Below are 21,587 nucleotides of genomic sequence, written 5' to 3' on the forward strand. Positions count from 1 at the left end.
TATAAACACAGTCTTCCTGATTAATTACTTTTTGGAAGGTGGGAAAGTCCTATAAAGGTAGGTGGATTTGGCATGCCTGGGTGGCTCAGTTGGTTGAGCATCTGCCTTCAGCTCCAGTTGTGGTCCCAGGGTCCTGGGATTGGGTCCCACATCGGGCTACTTGCTCAGTGAGGAGCATACTTCTCCCTCTCTTTCTGCTGGCAGCTCCCCATGCCTGGACTCTCTCTCTCTCTCTGTGCCAAATGAATAAAAAAAAAAAATTGTTTTGTTGTTGTTGTTGTTTTTTGTTTTTTGTTTTTTAAATGTGGGTGGATCTATCTTCTCTTATCTGCTTATCTGAACATTCAGGCAGACTTGGAAGGCCTGGAAGGAGTGTCTGGTGAATCAGCTTAGAGTATTATATTGGTGTTTACTAAAGGATTTTACACCTTATGGGTAGAGCATTTCAGGGAGTCAATGCTGAGTTATCCATTGGTCTAAAATCCTATCCAACTGTAGGGACACAGAGGAGGACTTAACCATATCTGAGACGTGTTCAGGTGACCAGATCCTTTGTGAATAGAAGGTGCTATAGTAATTTTCCATCACGCTGTTTTTCTGGACTGATGTAAGGGACAGACATGAACCCTTTATTTATTTATTTAACATATAATGTATTATTTATTTCATGGGTTCAAGTCTGTGATTCATCAGTCTTACATAATTCACAGCACTCACTATAGCACATTCACTCCCCAATGTCCATTACCCAACCCCCTTACCCTTGACACCCCCCTCCCCTCCAGCAACCCTCAGTTTGTTTCCTAAGATTAAGAGTCTGTTATGGTTTGTCTCCCTCTCTGGCTTCATCTTGTTTCATTTTTTCCTCGCTTCCCCTATGATCCTCTACCTTGTTTCTCAAATTCCGCATATCAGTGAGAGCATATATTTCTTTCTCTGATTGATTTATTTCGCTTTGTATAATACCGTCTAGTTTCATGCACGTCATTGCAAATGGAAAGATTTCATTTTTGAGGGCACCTGGGTGGTTCAGTTGGTTGAGCTGCCTTTCGCTCAGGTCATGATCCTGGACTTCCAGGATTGAGTCCCGCATCGGGCTCCCAGCTTCTTGGGGAGTCTGCTTCTTCCTCTGACCTTCTCCTCTCTTATGCTCTCTCTCACTCATTCTCTCTCAAATAAATAAATAAAATATTTTTAAAAAAGATTTAATTTTTGATGGTTGCATAATATTCCTGTGTGTGTGTGTGTGTGTACATACTACATCTTTTTTATCCATTCAACTGGGTTTTTTTTTTGTCTTTTTTTTTTTAAATTTCTTTTCAGCCTAACAGTATTCATTGTTTTTGCACCACACCCAGTGCTCCATGCAATACGTGCCATCCTTAATACCCACCACCTGGTTCCCCGAACCTCCCACCCCCCGCCCCTTCAAAACCCTCATGTTGTTTTTCAGAGTCCATAGTCTCTCATGGTTCACTTCCCCTTCCAATTTCCCTCATCTCCCTTCTCCTCTCCATCTCCCCATGTCCTCCATGTTATTTGTTATGCTCCGCAAATAAGTGAAACCGTATGATAATTGACTCTCTGTGATGGACATCTACGCTATTTCCATAGCTTGGCTATTGTGGACATTGCTTCTGTAAACACTGGGGTGCAAGTTCCCCTTCAGATCACTACATTTGTATCTTTGGGACCAACACCCAGTAGTGCAATTGCTGGGTTGAGGATAGCCCTATTTTCAGTTTTTTGAGGAACCTCCATGCTGTTTTCCAAAGTGGCTGCACCAGCTTAGGGTTGATTCCCACCAACGGTGTAAGAGGGTTCCCCTATCTCCACATCCTGTCAACATCTGTTCGTTCCTGACTTGTTAATTTAAGCCATTCTGACCATGTGAGGTGGTATCTCATTGTGGTTTTGATTTGTATTTCCCTGATGCTAACTAATACTGAGCATTTTTTCCTGTGTCTGTTGGCCATTTGTATGTCTTCTTTGGAGAAATATCTGTTTAAGTCTTCTGCCCACTTCTTGATTGGATTTTTTGTTCTTTGGGTGTTGAGTTGGATAAGTTCTTTATAGATTTTGGATACTAGCCCTTTATCTGATAAGACTTTTACAGATATCTTTTGTCCATTTTGTCCATCATCTTTTGGTTTTGTTGAATGTTTCCTTTGCTGTGCAAAAGCTCTTTATCTTGATGAAGTCCCAATAGTTCATTTTTGCCTTTGTTTCCTTTGTCTTTGGACACATGTCTAGTTTGTTTCCTAAGATTAAGAGTCTGTTATGGTTTGTCCCCCTCTCTGGCTTCATCTTGTTTCATTTTTTCCTCGCTTCCCCTATGATCCTCTACCTTGTTTCTCAAATTCCACATATCAGTCAGAGCATATGATATTTCTTTCTCTGATTGATTTATTTCGCTTTGCATAATACCATCTAGTTTCGTGCACGTCATTGCAAATGACAAGATTTCATTTTTGATGGCTGCATAATATGGATGCCTGACCATGTGAGGTGGTATCTCATTGTGGTTTTGATTTGTATTTCCCTGATGCCAACTAATACTGAGCATTTTGGCTGAGGTTGAAGAGGTTGCTGAGGTTGAAGAGGTTGAAGAGGTTGCTGCCTGTGTTCTTCTCAAGGATTTTGATGGATTCCTATCTCACATTTAGGTCTTTCATCCATTTTGAGTCTTTTTCGTGTGTATATGGTGTAAGGAAACGGTCCAGTTTCATTCTTCTGCATGTGGTTGTCCAATTTTCTCAACACCATTTGTCGAAGAGACTATCTTTTTTCTATTGGATATTCTTTCCTGCTTTGTCAAAGATTAGTTGACCATAAAGTCAAGGGTCTATTTTTGGGCTCTCTCTTTTGTTCCATTGATCTATATGTCTGTTTCTGTGCCAGTACCATACTGTCTTGATGATTACAGCTTTGTAATAGAGCTTAAAGTCTGGAATTTTGATGCCCCCAGCATTAGTTTTCTTTTTCAACAATCCTTTGGCCATTTGGGTCTTTTCTGGTTCCATACAAATTTTAGGATTATTTTTTCCATTTCCATGAAAAAGTTGATGGATTACATTAAATGTGTAGATTGCTTTAGGTAGCATAGATATTTTCACAATATTTACTCTTTCAATCCAAGAGCATGGAACGTTTTTCCATTTCTTTGTGTCTTCCTCAATTTCTTTTATGAGTATTCTGTTGTTTTCTGAGTATAGATTCTTTGCCGCTTTGGTTAGATTTATTCCTAGGTTATTATGATTTGGGGTGCAATCGTAAATGGGATTGACTCCTTAATTTCTCCTCTTCTGAATGACACACTGACCAGATGGACTTTATAGATATATTCAGAAAATTCCATCCCAAAACAATAGAATACACATTCTTCTCTAGTGCCCATGGAACATTCTCCAGAAGAGATCACATCATGAGTCACAGATCAGGTTCCAACCAGTACCATAAGATTGGGATCATTCCCTGCATATTTTCACATCACAGTGCTTTGAAACTAGAACTCGGTCACAAGAGGAAAGTTGAGAAGAACTCATATACATGGAGGCTAAGGTGCAGCCTACTAAGGAATGAATGGGTCAACCAGGAAATTAAAGAGGAATTTAAAAAAATTCATGGAAACAACAGTTCATATGAAATTGCTTGTCGTTTTTACTTATCACTTAAAATAATTGATTCCTTTCTTATGTGGCTTTAGCTAATAATGGCAGAGCTATCCAAATGCTTATGATAGTCTGTCAAGAGGATTGCCCAAAGCTCCCCATCCGCCTCTCCAAGCCAAGTTGAATTGAACAACATAAAAGGAATTTTCATACTTAAGGATTTTGACTAATGATTTACTATGTGTTAGATAGATAGCAAATGACTGGAGGCATTGAGTTCTTAAAATCAGAAATACTTACACACCATCCATAGTAAACATCTAGTTCTTTTTTATTAGTATCTTTTTTTTAGTTCTTTTGATAAATAAGCTGTAAAAATCTCTCTCTCTCTTTACACACACACCCACCATCTTAAGGAAAGACACCAAGATATTGATAAATGTGGCTATACCTGGGTGGTAGAATTTGGGATCCTTTCTACTTTGCCCTATGCTTCTTGGGGAACACATTTTATGATCAATAAGATACTTTTTTCTATAACAAGCACATATTTTTATAATAGGAAAAGTGCTCTTAAAATTTGCTGTTAATTAAAGACCGTAAAATTTGTATATTGACCAAAATTTGAATTGGAGCTAAATACCACTTATATTTCTCATGAAGAAGAAAATATTTTTTTACTCCTGTAATTAAGATCTCTACTGATGGTGTTTAAGAATTGTCCATTGTACTTTTGATACATGTGAAAACTGTACCTGGTAAAATAACTATGTAATAGATTTTTGGAAAAATGGACTAGATATTCCTTTACCTGAGTGAGTTTGTCTGCTTTCAGCTCATTTTCATAGTAAATTCTTTTAAATTTGGTACCTGTTGCTAAATTACAACAGAAATCATAGTCCATCTTTGCAACTGTCAAGATTGCTTAAGCACAAATTTTGTTGAAACCTTTAAGAATTTGTCTTATGAACAATTTCTTCATAAGTGATTTCATTCTACATTTTTTGGACTTCTGATTTGAGGTAGGATTACAAATAAGCTTAATTTTAAGTGTTTTAAATTGGACAGTATTTAATTAAAACTAATTCTCCAAATGAAAATTTATTTCTTGCCCATAGCCTAAGTCCTTATTTATTAACTTTTGCACTGAACAGTGCTTGGAGAAATCTGAAAATGCATCACAAACTTATCAGAGATCTTGCTTTTATATAGTTTTTAAGCTTTTTGAGTTTCTAATTGTTATACGTAAGTGACATAATCATTATTGTTACTGTATTTCTTGAATGAGGATTTAAGTAATTCTCCACCTCAGATATTTATAATGCAATATATCCAAGAAATGAATAGCTGTCTCAGTATTTTTGGATGGAAGAAATAAAGCATAGAGAATCAGTCTGTTCAGGTTGTGAAAAAAGTTCAGGTATGTATGTTCAGCATTCCTTTATTCCTTTTTCACATGAGACATTCTTTTCCAAGAGAAGCATATTTTCTTTTACTTGTGAAACACAGTTCTCTTGTGCCCAATACTGTGTTTTCTGAAAGGGTATAAATACAAGTCGCCTGATATAATTTTGGGAGCTAACTTTAAATAATTTGGGCTTTTCCCTGGTTACATGAAGTTACAAAGTACTCATTAGCAATACATTGTTTTTTTGGATTGTTTTTAAGGATTGTTTTTTTGATCATGTGATAATCTACAGGCTGGTTTTCAATTTGAAATTTTTTATCAATTGATTTCATCAGAAGTTCTTTGATAGAGTAGAACTGATGATGTGCAGTCAGTAGCATTAGGTACTGTGTATTTCAGTATTTTTAAGTATTTATGGAGGGCTTATCTGGTTCATTGTGATTTGGTTTTTCCAGCCAGGGCTTATTTCTTGCGGTTTTCCAAAGTAAGGTTTTTGGGTTTTTTTGTTTTGTTTTTGGGTTTTTTTGTGAGTGAATGCCATGGTTTTCCTTATCCATTGACCTTTCTAAGGACTTTGCATTCTCTATTTAATGCCTAATTATTTAAGGGTTCTTTGAGCAGTTTGCTTGAAGTCTGTTTTTCCCTCTTAGCCATTGACAGCAAAACACATCTGCCTGAGTGAAGCCCCTTTGATCTTCAGAGAGCTTTATCTAAAGGGAGATTAAAAAGAAGTCTGTCAGGCATTTTCCCTAAGAAATTGAAAATGCTTCCTAAGATTTCAGATCAGGTGAAGCTGCTTCCCTGAATTAAGACATAGGAAAATAACTATATTGTTCAGCGGTTTAATCATAGGTTAAAGATTTCAGAGATTTGCCTTACTTGGTATGAGGGAATATTTTATTTCAGCACAGACATAAATTTCATGCAAAAATATTGATGGCCGGAAGCAACTTCTGTCCATTAATTTTACCTTTTTTTTTTTCTTTTTTTAATTGTACTTGTTTCTCTGGAGAAGAAATGAATGAGGTTCTGTTCATTTTTAGTTCTGTTGGGGCCTAGCGTCATCGGAAGAATTTTTAACTGCTCTCTTCTGAATCTAGAGTTTAAAGATTTCAGACTTGAATATGATACAGTTTTTGAACATAGGTTCAGGTTGGGTGTGGTGAAGTCTGGAGTGGACAGCCAAGAAAGAATTCTTGAGACGTCGTTGGTGCAAAATGGTGGTTTCATTAAAGCAAGGGGACTGGACTTGTGGGCAGAAAGAGCTGCTGTGCCAGCTTTGTGGGGGTGTGTGATTGTATATTTGGAAGTTGGGTGAGATAAAGAAAAGGGTAGGTTTTCAAAAGAACTTTCATATGCTGAAGATGACCTACAAGATACTGAAGGCCTTGCCATTGTCAAGTTAAAGTTGTTTTTCCCTCTAGCAAGGCCTTAATATTAAGACCCTTGGGAGCTTCCTGGATGAACTTTACGCTCTTCCTGCCTTAAGTATTTGTTAGTGGGTGGAGATTATGAGGACATTTAATTTTATCTACATTTCCTTCTGGAAGTTAGGTTATTGATGAGAATGCTTTTTTCCTGGGGGACCTGGGTGGTTCAGGTCAACCACCTGGGTGGTTGAGCATCTGCCTTTGGCTCAGGTCATGATCTCAGGATTCTGGGATCCAGCCCACCATCTGGCTCTGGGCTCAGCGGGGGAGTCTGCTTTTCTCTCTGACCCTGCTCCCTCCCATGCTCTTCCTCTCTCTCACTTTCTCTCTTTCAAATAAATATATAACATCTTAAAAAAAAGAATGCTTTTTTCCTGTCAATCACTAAGACTTTTGTAAATTGAGGGAGACTCCTCAGGACTATAATGTCTAAATTAACCGTTTGTTTTTCCTGCCCTTAGCTTTAGGGCAGCCAGGAGTGCTGGATAAATGTCCTACATATCCCACCTTGAGTGTGGTGGCAGGGGAGGCAGGCTCTGTGGAGTGTCTGCTTGTGTTCTGTCCTCAGCTTGCCTTCGGCTCCCTCATCACAAAAGCTGACCCCCTCCCTCCTTTTACACACACACACACACACACACACACACCTTATTTTGTGCCAAGCTCCGGATTTGTACTCTTTACCAGGAACAAACCTCACAGGTGTAGGATCTGGTATGCTGTAGGCTTCAGAGGAAGTTCACATACAATCCTTAAAATACTGTATGCAATTATTTAAAGATCTCTCAAAGTACTTCACTTTTAGTAAAGAAATACAAAATCTATACTCAAACTAAATTGAATTTCTGATTTACTATTAATTTTAATCTTTTAATAACTTAAAGCTAAGAGGAGCTAATGGAATTAATTTATAACACAGAATACATCTGTAAAAAGTCTGCTTTGAACCTTTACAGTCCATGAGAAAACCTTGAGGAGAAAGAAGAACCTGTAACAGGGTATGATGGAAACTCTTTATTGAAGTTGGGGGTGTGGAAGGAGAGGAAGCAATAAGAAAGTCCAACATAGGGTTACAGTTTGATTTCTGAAATGAATGGTTGAAAGGACACAGAAAATAGGCTGACAGAAGAATCAAGCTTTCTAAATTTCTTTTCAGAAATTCCAGGCTTTTTATGAAATTTTGAGAAAATGACTTAGCCTTATGTTTCTCCATTTTGAGCTGCTTGGAAGAAAATATCGTATAAATGCTAATTTCTGCTATAATCATTTATCCACCTTGTATTATGTGCTTAAAGAGTTAGAGAATCCAGAAGCTGTTTAATATACAAGGCATTGCCTATAAAATACTGCCTTATCACATAAATAGTTTGCTGTATTTGATAAGCAACTACCTCTCTCCCCCCGCCCCATTTTCATCCCCCAAGTAATCGCTGAGTTGACCAGAAAGACCCTGTCAACATCTGGCAATTATTATATTTGTTTGAGGACTATTGGAACATGGGACTTGAGTTGCTATTAGTTGATAACATTTTGATGTCCTTCATTTCATTAATTAGTTTAGGAAAACTATTTGGATTTCATATATAAGTACTTGGTAATTACTTAAGTCATGAGAAGACTGAGAGAGGTCCAAGTGTCCTATTAATTCCTTTGAGTCTGAAAATTTTCTCATAATTGGTTTGGCAAGAAGAATAAGTGAGATTAGTTGCTAATGAGGAGATAAATATGTAATTTTAGCATGATGTAAAGCTGTGATTGTCAGTAAGTGGTATTAGGAATCTAGATTATTTTTATTAAACCTTGTTTCTTTCTGTAAAATCATTATCAACTCCTGATATTGTAAATTGGGTTATTTCACACCATTATTTTTAATATGTGTTAATCCTCAAACTACAGGTACTTAAAACCTTGTTAATTAAGGAGTCATTAATAAAGTTAGCAATATGAGCAGTCAGTTTATAGTCTTCAGCTAATTCAGATGAAATTCAATTTGGCATATTTACGTTGTGTTTTCAATTTGGCCTAAGCACTTAAAAGAAGTTTAGAGTAAGAAATGCTGTCAGTTTAAACAGGCAAGCTGTGTGTTCAAGTGGACTGGTAACATGTAAAGAAAGATAAAATGCTTCTTTTAGTAGCCAAGAACAAAATAAGCTTTGTTTGGTTTGACTTTATTATAGTCCATTTGGCTTTCTGTTCTTAATGTACAACTTGCCTAGTTCTGCTAGTTTGAAGCACTCTCTGGGACTTCGTTCGTTAAACCTCAATTGTAAAGTGCAGTTTCTTTGCAACAAATATTGAAGTATTTTGCATTTGATTTGAAAAGGCTCATTTTACTCTTAAAAAAAAAAATCAAGGGGCGCCTGGGTGGCTCAGTGGTTTAAGCCGCTGCCTTTGGCTCAGGTCATGATCTCAGGGTGCTGGGATCGAGTCCCGCATCAGGCTCTCTGCTCAGCGGGGAGCCTGCTTCCCTCTGTCTCTCTCTGTCTGCCTCTCCATCTACTTGTGATTTCTCTCTGTCAAATAAATAAATAAATAAAATCTTTAAAAAAAAAAAATCAAACTCTTCAAATCATTGATAACTACAGTCGCTATTACTTGAAGCATACATCGTAGTCCTGAGTCAGGTTTTCACTTTAGTAATCTTCATATCCCTCTTCTGTGTTTTTGCTTATGCAGAAGAAGTGGTATTGTTCCAGTGTGTCTGCATGCTTCCTCATCCTTTATCTCTGGCTCCCACCCCACTATGTTTTGGGTTAGTAAATCTATAGTTCTATTCTTTTGTTGGCAAGAAGGATTATAAATATTATTTTGCATCTCTTGTTTCTTGATATCCTCAGAACTCCATTTTTAGCCATAATGTTGTGGGTTTGTTTTTGTTTTGTTTTGTTTTTTAAATAATTTTGAAGCAGCTCTTGCTGCAGGCAGAGGGATTAAAAAGAACAGTTTGGCTTCTACGTGTTCTACGTGTTCTACGTGTTCTACATTTTGCACAAATTTTATTTGTGAATCTGGTACATGTCCATTGTGTTGCTAGACAGTGTAAAGGAAATGAAAAGTTTTAGTGATTTTTTTTCCTTCCTGAGGAGATGCACTATCTAATTAGAGTGATGAGGCTAATAAGTTAGGAAACAATACAAGACTAATATGTATGTTTTAAAAGAACAAATATATACAACTATTATTGTTAAATCTTCACAGAATATTTTGTAACCAGTAATTACTGGTTTTAATATACTTAGTTAAAAATGTTTACTTCCCCATTATGAAGGCTTGAAATAAATGGGATAGTACTGTTTGAATTTTTTTTAGAGATTTATTTATTTACTTTAGAGAGAAGGAAAGGGTAAGGGAGAGGGAGATAGAGTCTTAAGCAGACTCTACGCTCTGTGTGTGTAGACCGATGCAGGGCTTGATCTCAGAACCCTGAGATCATGACCTGAGCTGAAACCAAGAGTCGAAGACTTAACTGACTGCGCCACCCAGGTGCCCTTACCATTTGAATTTTAAAGGAAATGAATTACTATGTGATTAAAGTTTGTATAACACCAGAAGGCTTTCAAAATTTCGAACTTTGGACCTAAATTACTGACAGTCTATTTGAAGAAACTTAAGCCAGCAACTTGCTTAAGTTACAAGCTTGGGAACAGTAGGGCAAACATTAGAACACAGGACGACAGCCATGTGTATTGGGGTTGCTGGCAGGGCTTAGGGAAGAAACACTTTTGACCATGACTGATGGAAGAAAATGAAGGAAGTTTCCTTCCCTCCCTCCTTCTCTTTTTCCCCCTCTTGCTACTCTTCTTTCTCCATCATCATCTTCATCATCATTACCCCTTTTATTTGTATGGCTCCTCTGGCTCACAAAATATTTTCATATACACCAAGATACTGGAGCAAGGCTGACTCTGATCTAAGATGGAAAAAAAAATACACCTGCAAATCAGTGAAACAGTTTGCTAAAGTAAGTGAAGCAAAACCTCAAACCCAAATTTCATACTCTAGGTCTTTTATACCATCTCTCAGAAAGCTGATTCTATCCCAAATCCTTCCCCCAAACCAGCAGAATCAATTAGAAGAATATGCAGAAAATGAAATTGTGTGTGAATGCTTATTGTAATTGTGTGCCTTGCACCTCTTAAAATGCTTTAAAAATTTACCTCTTCAATAATCCTTGTAGATTTGTGTTGTATGCATTATTAGTAGGTACGTGACATAAACAGAGCTCTAGGCTGGCTTGAAGAATAGCTTTGTGGAGTTTTAAACCTCCAAGGGACTGCCCCTCTCTAGATGGGACTCCTGCATAAAGGGAGATGATAGCAGTCCTAAAACGACCTCCATAAAAGCCTTTTGAATTCTACTCTATGCTTCCATATGCTTATTCATTACATTTCCCCTACAGCTTCAGCTACTATTATATCTTGAATTACTACTTACATTGTTTTCTTTCCAGTTGCCTATATTCTACTTCCAACTTGTTCCTTAACATAGAGCCCTAGCTCCTAAAGTAAGACAGTGAACACAACAGAGTTCAAGAAGTGTGGTAGAAACTAGGTGATCATTTTAGACCATTATCTTACCTTTACTTTGCTTAGGGTATTTTTCCAAAGTCATAAATATTCCTGGCTACCACAGCAGTAAAGGGAAATGGAAGGGATTTGGGCTTTCAAGTCAGAATAGTTTGGGGCATAAGATGCCCTCCACTATTTGCTAGCTGGGTGCCCTGAGGCAAATGCTTTGACATCTTTGGGCCTTGACTTTTTTATCTATAATATGAGGTAGATGCCTGTTATGTGGGATTGTATGATGGTCGTCTGTCTGTTCACTGGACTTCTCCATGAGATGTTTTAAGGACACTTCCTGCTCATTGGGCTCACTACTAACCTCAGTCTCTCCCTGGCACTACCCCTTTCAAAAGGTGTTCTCTAGTTTGGTTAATGGCACCATCCTCCATCTAGATAAACATTTCTCTTCCATATTTTATATGAAACACAGAACTGTTTTGCCATGTTTACCTCCTCTATTTCTCCCTCACCTGCTTTTCTCTACCTGTAATGACATCATATTCATTCACAGGACTGCCATCTCTCAGCTGGGTCATTGTAGCGACACCATAACTGGTTTCCTTGTTTTTACTTTGGTTACCCTGCAGTCCATCCTGTATGCAGCAACCAGGATAACATTTTTTTTTCTTAAAGATTTTATTTACTTGAGAGTGCAAGTGGGGTGGAGAGGGAGAAGCAGGCTCCCTTCCAAGCAGGGAGCCTGACACAGGACCCGATCCCATCACAACCTGAGCCTAAGGCAGACGCTCAACTGACTGCGCCACCCAGATGTCCCCGGGACAATATTTTTAAAACAAATTTGATCATGGCATTCTCTAGCTTAAGACTCTCCAGTTCTTTCCCATTGTCCCTTCTGTAGCACATGGCCTATAACAAGGTCCATCATCATCTGGGACCTGCACTGTCCCTCTTGATTAGCTGTCGGCTGCTTTCTGTTGTGTTTCAGCCATGGCTTGTTCTCTTGCTGTGCCTGGAATCGCTGCTCCATGGGCCCTGCCACTCTTCCCAATCCTGTGCCATTAACTGCCCCACCCACTCTCCGTGGAAAACTTATTACTCATTCTAGGGTCCTTTGGGAAGACTTCTTCAATATTGCTTCTCCTTATGGATCTGCCAAATAATACAGACTTATTACAACAGCCCTTCCAGAGGAGGGTGCCCTCCCTTCAGAGCACTTGTCTCTCACTCAGTGTAAGGTCACTTGGTTTGGCAGAAACCAAACGCGGCACAGTAGATGCTTGGCATACTCATGTTCTTCTCCCTGCATTTAATTTTCATCAGCAAAATTTATTTTATTAATGTTTTATTAGAAAGTAGCTACTTTTCTTTAATTGTTTGATTTTTTAAAAGGATTTCCTTTTAGGTATTACTTGTTACATTATGACCATTCCTTCCTGTTCCGCTTATCCCCCCCACCTGCCCCATCAGGTAAAATTCTATAGGGGATTTGGACTAAAAGTCAAGAAATTGATTTTTCAAGTCCAGCTTGTATATACATTTTAAAGAATGGAGTATATTATACTCACACACGATGGTCTTCATGTACAAATATGTGATTTCATAGTGGTTCTGCAGTGTTTAAAAAAATTACCTTAGTTCTTCTGTTGTTTCCTATGGCACCATGAGGTATTAATTATTCATTGTTCTATATGATTTCTACCCCAAAACATTAATTAACTCAAACATTTTGACTTTTCCTTTAAAATTCTACTGTAATTTATTATCTTCAGTTTTGTTTTGGAACCTGTTTAAATATCCTGCTTATTATCTTTTGTTAATTAAAACTTCTTCTATTCATCATGGAAAAGGCTCTGTATATTTTTAAGCCTGTGTTTTGAAAACCAATTTAAACCTTATTTCTAAACAATGTTCCTCACTTGTGGATGAAATGACTAATTTTATTTATATTCTGTCTCATTCATCAAAGCTTTTGAAGTACTTCCTCAAATGTATATAATATGCATATGGAAGTTGTTCCTGTATTTTCTTCTGTTGATCAGTTTCCACCTTTTATGGCTTTTTTTTTATGTTATTGACCTGAACATTACACAGGATTCCATGATCCAAAGCAATATGTCATTTCCATGTAGACCATCTTCTTCAGTTACTGTTACCTGTGAACATCCAACACTACAAGGTTGTATTTTCAAACATTGGTCAGTAGTGATTTCAATATTAATGTTTTTTAAAACAGACATGACATTTTCCCCCCTCAGTTATGATTGTTGTTGAAATCTATATTCCGCTTTTCTGCCAAATTATACAGCTTAGTAAAATCCTTCAAGATTTTATTACCAAAGCCTTGGGATCATATAGGACATTACCATTTTTTTTAAACTTTACTTTGTGTGTGATTATTATTATTATTACTGTGCCATTATCTTTTGATTTTTTAAGTGGTGGGTTTATTTTCTAAATTGAAATCTAGCATTTTTATATAGCTAAATTTGTGAGTGTCTTTGTAGTCAGCATTTCAAACCTCTAGTTCTTTCTCCCCAACCATTTTCTGCAGCTGCAGTGTAGTTTGGATGACCTCACCCAACCATTGACTCTGGTTGAGTTTAAAAACAAAATCCCAGGCCCCTTCCTGTGAATGAAATTCAGGCCTAGTCCAACTGACATCCTCTTAGTTTCCATAATTAAGGACTTCCTCTTTGTTTCACCTATTAAGAGGTGAATGTATGACTCGGACTCTAGGCAGTGGTTGGAGGAGAAGCAACTTCACTTTAGATCACGAGGCCTACAGGTGAAGGACTGAGACCCTGTAGGCGTGACAGAAGCCATCACATTGGGGACCCCCAAATGTGGGGCGAAGATCATGTGGAAACCTGTGGCACAGGCTGTGAAAGAATTCACCTGAGGCAGAAGAAAGGAGACAGAAATTTATTGAAAACATCTGCAAGGGGACAGAGGGCAGGACAGCAAAGCAGAGACTGTCTACCAGGAGTAGTGGGTGGGGGCTGTTTTTAAAGGGGGAAGGTGAGGAGGTATGACGACATAGGGATAAGTAGCCCATTGTTAAGTTTGAGCCTGTGGATATTTTGGGGTGGGTCACCTGATGGGCCTGTGTTCAGCTGGGGATCACTCTTGGCTCTTTCAACATTGTATTGCTCAGACCTGTTTATCTAAAAGCTGCCTTTACTATAACTCCTTGGTATTGGTTAGAATTCTTTTTATTTTATAAAGTTGTCTTATAAATTTTGAAGTTTTGGCATCTTTTTATGTTGTTTTTTCTGTGTATACCAGAACATGGCAAATCTCTATATATCAAGTATTTTTATGTCCCTAATTTTTTGAGTTAGATTCTCCACATTTCTTGGTAATGTACTATTAAGCATTTAATATTATTGCTGTTGTCAATGAGGTCTTCACTCATTTCCTATTTTTTTTTTTAATTTGGAGAAAATATTTAAATACATATAAATGTAATTATTAGAAAGAGAATTCAGGATTCCCATATTTACATCTTCTCTTTAAAAAAAATTCAAATACAGTTGAATTTCCAGTTACCATGAATTGTACATTTGTATCTTTGTTTTCATTTGTGCATTTGTGTGGGGACTGCCCTTCCTTCCTTCCTTTCTTTAAAATTTCTTTTAATTTAAATTCAGTTAATTAACATACAATGTGTTATTTGTTTTAGAGGTAGAACTTAGTGATTCACCAATCTTACATAATACCCAGTGATCATTAGTTCTTGCTCAGTGTTGCTAGAAATTTATCAATTCTATTAGGCTTTTCAAGGACTCAAAGTTTTGTTGAACTTCTGTTGAATCTATGTTAATTAATTTCTTTTATTATTTTCTTTATTCTACCTGACTTAGGCTTATTCTGTTTTTCCTTTCCTAATTCTTAAATTAGATACTTAGTTCATTGCTTTCAGCCTTTTTTTTTTTTTTTTTTAAGATTTTATTTGTTTATTTGAGAGACGACAAGAGTGAGAGAGCACTAACAGGGGTAGAAGCAGTGGGGGAGGGAGAAGCAGTCTTTACACTGAGCAGGGAGCCCCATGCAGAGCTCAATCCCAGGACACCAGGATCATGACCTGAGCCTAAGGCAGCTGTTTAACTGACTGAACCACCCAGGCACCCCAAGTCTATCTTTTTAAATTTTTAAATAATTTAAGCACTTATATTTATAAATTTTTCTGTCACTTTTGTTGCTTCTTGGGAGTTCCAGTACATGTTACTTTCATTATTCATGTGTAAGTATTTTAACTTTTTAATTATTTTTTGTTTAATCAATGAGTTATTTAGATATGTGTTTTTAAATAAACATTTCCTTATTTTTTGAAATACTGATTTGTAATATGATATTCATAGAATTTGAGGTATATTAAGTAGATTGTTTAAAATATTTTAAGACTTGCTTTATGGCCCACTATGTGATCACTTTTTGTAAATGTTTCAAATTTGCATAAGAGTATCTGTTCTCCAGCTGTTCCATACAGGTTCTAAAAATATCTGTTAATCAGCTAAATTATATTGTACAAATCTTCAATATCTTTAATGATTGTTTTTAGTCTGATAATCTGGCAATTACTGAGAGATATGTTAAAATATTCCACTAAATCATGTACCTGTAAATTTCTCCAAATTCTCTCAATTTTTCCTTTACAAATTTTGAGGCTATGTTATTAGGTAGGGAGAATAATGTCTTCCTCCTTCCTATCCCCCACCCACTAAAAAAACCAAGATGTTCATATCCTCATTTTCAGAACATGTGAATATGTTCACTTATGTGGTAAAGGGGAATTAAGGTAACAGAAGGAATGAAGATTGCTAATCATGTGATCTTAAAATATGGAGATTATCCTGGATTTTCTGGGTAGGCCCACCCATTGTAATCACAGTGGTCTTGAATGTGGAATACAGAGGTAGAAAAATCAAAGGGGTGTGATATGAGAAGTACTCCATCAACTGTTGCTGACTTGAAGATGGAAGGGATCATGAGTCAAAAAATGCGGGCAGCTTCTAGAAACTGGAAAAGTCAAGGAAATTGATTCTTTCCCCTAGGGCCCCCAGAAGGGAGGATTGCCCATTTCAGCCCAATGAGACTTGCATCAGATTTCTGGTTAGTCGTTCCCTGCTGTATCTTTTTTCCTCCGTTACCGTCTGTCTTCCAATATGCTTATGTTTTGTGTCTTTTTTTAAAACTTTTCTTAAAATTTAAATTCAGTTAATTAATATTTAATGCAGAATTGGTCTCAGAGGTAAGGGCCTATGACTCATCAGTCTTCTATTATACCCAGTGCTCATTACATCACATGACCTCTATCATCCGGTTACCATGCAGCAATCCTCAGTTTAAGAGTCTTTTATGGTTTTTCTCCCTCTCTGGTTTCATCCTGTTTTACTTTTTCCTCTCTTCCCCTATGATCCTCTGCCTTGCTTCTTAAATTCATCATATCCTTGAGATCATATGATAATTGTCTTTTTCTGATTGACATGTTTTACTTGGCCTAATCCCTTCTAGTTTCATCCCTGTCATTGCAGATAGCAAGATTTCATTTTGATGGCTGTGTAATATTCCATTGTATATATACCACATCTTCTTTATCCATTCATCTGTCAGTGGACATCTCTGCTCTATCTGTAGTTTGGCTGTTGTAGAAATTGCTGCTATAAACATTGGGGTACACATGCCCCTTCAGATCACTGCATTTCCATCTTTGGAGTAAATATGTAATAGTGCAATTGCTGGGTCATAGGGTAGCTCTATTTGCAACTTTTTGAGGAATCTCCATGCTGTTTTCCAGAGCGGCTGCACCAACTTGCATTCCTACCAACAGTGTAAGAGGGTTCCCCTTCTCTGCATCCTCACTAACACCTTCCTTTCCAGACTTGTACTTTTAGAGATTCTGACTGGTGTGAAGTGGTATCTCATTGTAGTTTTGATTTGTATTTCTCTGATGCTGAGGGATGTTGAGCATTTTTTCATGTGTCTGTTAGCCATTTGTATGTCTTACTTGGAGAAATGCCTGTTTCATGTCTTTGGCCCATTTCTTGACTGGATTTTTTTTGGGGGGGGGGTGTTAACTTTTCTCCATTGAGAATGATATTTGCTGTGGGCTTTTCATAGACAGCTTTTATGATATTGAAGTATCCTATCCCTATACTGCAAAGAGTTTTAATTAAGAAGGGTGGTTGTTATACTTTGTGAAATGCTTTTTTTGTATCTGTTGAATCATGTGGTTCTTGTCTTGTCTTTTATTTATGTAGTGTATCACATTGATTGATTTGTGGATGTTGAACCAAGCTGGCAGTAAATCCCTTGGTTGTGGTGAATAATCCTCTAGTAATCATCATGTTTGTAGATTATGAATTTTTTACAGTTTGACTGTACTTTTTAATTAGAGAATTCAGAATAATATACTTATGATTATAAATATATTAAGAATTATTTTTACCATTGTATTTCTGCCATTCTACACTCCAAGGACCACTAAATGATTTTAGTTCTTGTCATTTCTTTTCCACATTCTTATTTTCTAGTGTATTTAGTTCTCATTTTTTTGTAAACCCCAAATGCAGTATCATTATTATTGTTGTTGTTTTATATGGTTATAGTTGTTTGGAATTAATCATGTTCACTATTTTCTTGACCCAGCTTTTGTCTTGCATTTCAGAGCATCCTTCTGGGTTTTTGTTGTTTTTGACTAACAGTTACTTTCTGTCTGAAACATAAAGTAGTCTTTTTTCTCTGGGCTTCTTCTATTGCCATTGAAAGTTCTCTGTGAATTGAATTTTCTTACTAAGATGGTCTGTTTGTTTTTGGTATTTTGTAGTTTTGTTATAAGATGTCTAGGTGTGGATTCATCATAATTATCTTGATTGTATTGGGATTCATTGTACTTCCCACATCTGAGGATTTATGTCTGTCATCAACTCTGGAATATTTGCAATTGCTGTTTCTTCCCTCTATCATTTTCTTCTGGGGTGCTGTTATATTATCTTAATGCTGGTTGTCTTATGTTGCCTTCTAGGTAACTTACTCTTCCCATCTCCTGGTTCACAAGTTCTTTCCTAGAAGCCGTATCTAATTTTCTATTTAGGTGATTCTATTTTATTTTTAGAAAATGTATTCTTTGTAAAATATGCTTGGTCATATTTTCATTGTTTCTTGGTCCTTTCTTGTGGCTCTAATTACCTTTTATTTTTAAAAACATACCAAACACCATACCTCATGTTCTGTATCTTAACTTTATATTAAGTTGTTAAGTTGTTTTTAGAAAACAACTTAAGTTGTTACAACTTAAGTTGTAAAAACAAGTTGCTAGAAAAGGCAACTTGCCCTTTTTGGTCTTGATTCTGGACAAAGGCAGGAAAATAAAATCTGTGAATTTTAATCACAAACTGACCTTCACAAATTATTCATATTTCATTTTACCCAATCTGTTAGGTCCAAAACAGTCCAAACAGACCGGTTAACTTGAAGTAGTCCCACACTAGCAGCCATTTTCAGAAAAAACATAATCATCTCTAGAGAATGGCTCCCTTGACATAGCCCTCACAGAATTTTTACAGTTAAAATCTTCAGATATATGAACTCACAATAAAAATGATAACATGTAAGGAAAGAAAATATCATGGGAAGGGTCAATAGAAAAAGGAAACATAACAATCAGACTCAAAAAGGGCAAGTTACCTTTTCTGTCTGCTTTGTGATTTATTTTATTATTATTACTAATTTTTTTTAGGTTATATTTTCACATAAAGTAGGGACCTTTAGTTGCTCTGTCTTGATTATAATTTCCCACTTTATACAGACCCAAGGTCTTACCTTCTGTTTTTTGTGCAGTTGTTAAAAACAGAATCTCTCCATTCTTGTGTCACCATCTTAAGCCATCTGTGTTTGTGCTTTTTTTTTTTTTAAGATTTATTTATTTCAGAGAGTATACATACACATGCATAGGGGGAGGGGCAGAGGAAGAGAATCTTCAAGCAGACTCCACACTGTGCATAGACCTGGCTGTGAGGCTTGATCTCAGCCGAAATCAGGAGCCAGCCACTTAACCGACTGAGCCATCCAGGTGCCCCTGGGCTCCATCTTTATGTTGTGTGGTTATTTACTCTATCCTTTGAAAAGGAGTTCCCTTTCATTTTTGCAGCTGAGCTGTGCACCTGAATGGAGTTTGAAATATTTGTCTTGTGTATTTTATTGCAAGGAAAGCTTTTGGAGGATCTAGATTAGTTTGTTGTTTTAGTTTCTATTTTTTTGGTAATGTACATGTTTTTAGAAGGTGAACATTTATGAACAGTGTTCGCTATTCCTTTATGAAAGTGTAGTTTTAAAAATACATAAATAGAATTCTGTTTGTTCTTAAATGCTGTTTTACTTATTTTTAGATTTACCCATGTAAATACATATGGGCATAACATGTAACTTTTAACTGTTACATGAAATTCTATCTTATGAATAAATAATGATGTGTTATTCATTATCAGTGAAAATTTAGGTTGGCTCTTTTTTTCCACTTTTTTTGCTATTACTAATAAAACTATTCTTTGTGCTATTTTTGGAGAATTTTTCTAAGGCATACAATTCAGAACGGAATTGAAATCCGTTAAGGTCTGCCATTCTGTAGTATGGTCAGTCTGATCTCTTCATCTGTCATGGGAAAAAAATGTTGAAGATCACTGGAGATTAAAATTCACTTCAGAGTAAACTCATAACCAAATGCAGTGTGTTGGTCTTGGTTGGATTCTGAATCAAAGAAACCAGTTGTAATTTTTTGACATTTTTAGAAATTTGAATACGGACTGAGGGTGAGTTGAAAGGAAGGAATTATTGTTAATTTTGTTATCTGTGACAGTTGTGTGATTATATAGAAAAATATCCTTATTTCTAGAAGGTGTATGCTGAGTATGCATGAGGCCCTATCCTGATACCTCGCATTTACCTGGAAATAATCCAGGAAAATATTAATAAAACAAACAAAGCACAATGTCCATATTAAACTTGGATGTTGGGTATACAGGTAATTGTTAGACTTTTTTTTTGTCCTTTTCTTTATAGCTTAAACTTTTACCATAGTTCAGAAAGAAAAAAAATTATTTGTTCTTCATTCTGTAATTGGGGTTGACAGACTATAGTTTGAGGGCCATTTCTGGCCTTTTGCATGTTCTCGTAAATAAAGTTTTATTGGAACACAGTCAAACTTATTTATGTATTTTGGTATGGCTGCTTTTCTGCTACATTGGCAGAGTTGAGTAGTTTTGACTGAGACCGTTTGACCTGTGCAGCCATAGTATTATTTGGTCAGTTACAGAAAAAGTTTGCCCCATAAACTTACCCCGATTTATTTTTCTTTGATGCCTTTAACTCTCCACCCTTCTTTCTCCCCTTAACATATACTTATTTATTTGGTGTTTGGTTCTGGTTACTAGAACACAAATAGAGTTGATGTTTCACCAAAATAATACCAAGTGCATATTAAGAGTGCAATAAATATTTGTTGAATAATAGATGAGTTAGCAACATGTGAGAATCTAGTTTCCCCACATCCTTGTTAGCACCTAATAGAAGATTCATAAATTTTTCTGATAAAGTGAGTGAAGTGGTATTTGATTATTGTTTTCATTTGCATGTCTTTTGTTAGTAAGGGTGAGATTTTGCATGTCTTTTCTGTGTTCTCTCTTTATTGTTTATGTATATTTTTTCTTATGTGAATTGCTTGCTAATCCTTCACCTCTTTCTCTGTTTGGCTGCTGTCAGTAATGCTTTGAATATGGAGTTGAAGCTGCTGTCCTTCAGAGGGTATTTGCATTTGCTTTTGCCAGTTGCCCAGGGCTCCAACTACCTGAAGACTGCATTTAAAAATTGTTGGCTTAAGGCTGTTTTTGGACTTGCTGATGGTGTAGCTGCAATCTAGGCTGCAGGCATGTGTGAGGCCCCCTGGTGGTTATAAATTCTTAAGGATGAGCTTCCCCTTCTATTCCAGTAAAAAAGACTTAGTTCTTTGCTTTTCTTTTGTACACAGGGATGTGTTTCTCACTCACCTTTACACTGTGATCAAAGGACTTTGGGATTCCAGCCGTTCAGAAGTCTCTTTTGAGCTTCCCACTCTGTAGAGACCTTAGACGACACTGCCTGTTTCTGATACTCCAGGCCACTGGAATTCAGAGATGGTGAAAACTCACTGCGCCTAAGTCCAGCTTCCACTTTTCCTCCTGCTGATTTCTTATGCTCTTGCCTGGTCAGAAATACATTTTAGTATACTTTTCTTTGAAATATTTTACGTGTTTTTAATTGTTTTCACTAGGTATGTAGTTTAGGGTGTCTGATCTATCATTTGTCTGTAAGATGAAACCACTATCTTTCAAACTCCAGTAATAGATGTTTTATTACTGGAGCTTTACAATGTGTTTAGTAGAACCTGTCCTTTCACTGAAATGTTGTTGGTTTATTGTTCCCATAGACGTTTTGACACATTCTTTACATGCTTTAATTGTTCATCCTTTCTTATACTACGCGTTCTCTCTGCCAAATCTGTTGGCTTATTTTTTGTCACATGAAATTAAAAATTTTGATGTCATTGAATTCATCATGTGTTTTAAGTTTTGTGTTTTTTTGAAGA

This window comes from Mustela nigripes, chromosome 11 (genome assembly GCF_022355385.1).
Source record: "Mustela nigripes isolate SB6536 chromosome 11, MUSNIG.SB6536, whole genome shotgun sequence".
NCBI lineage: Eukaryota > Metazoa > Chordata > Mammalia > Carnivora > Mustelidae > Mustela > Mustela nigripes.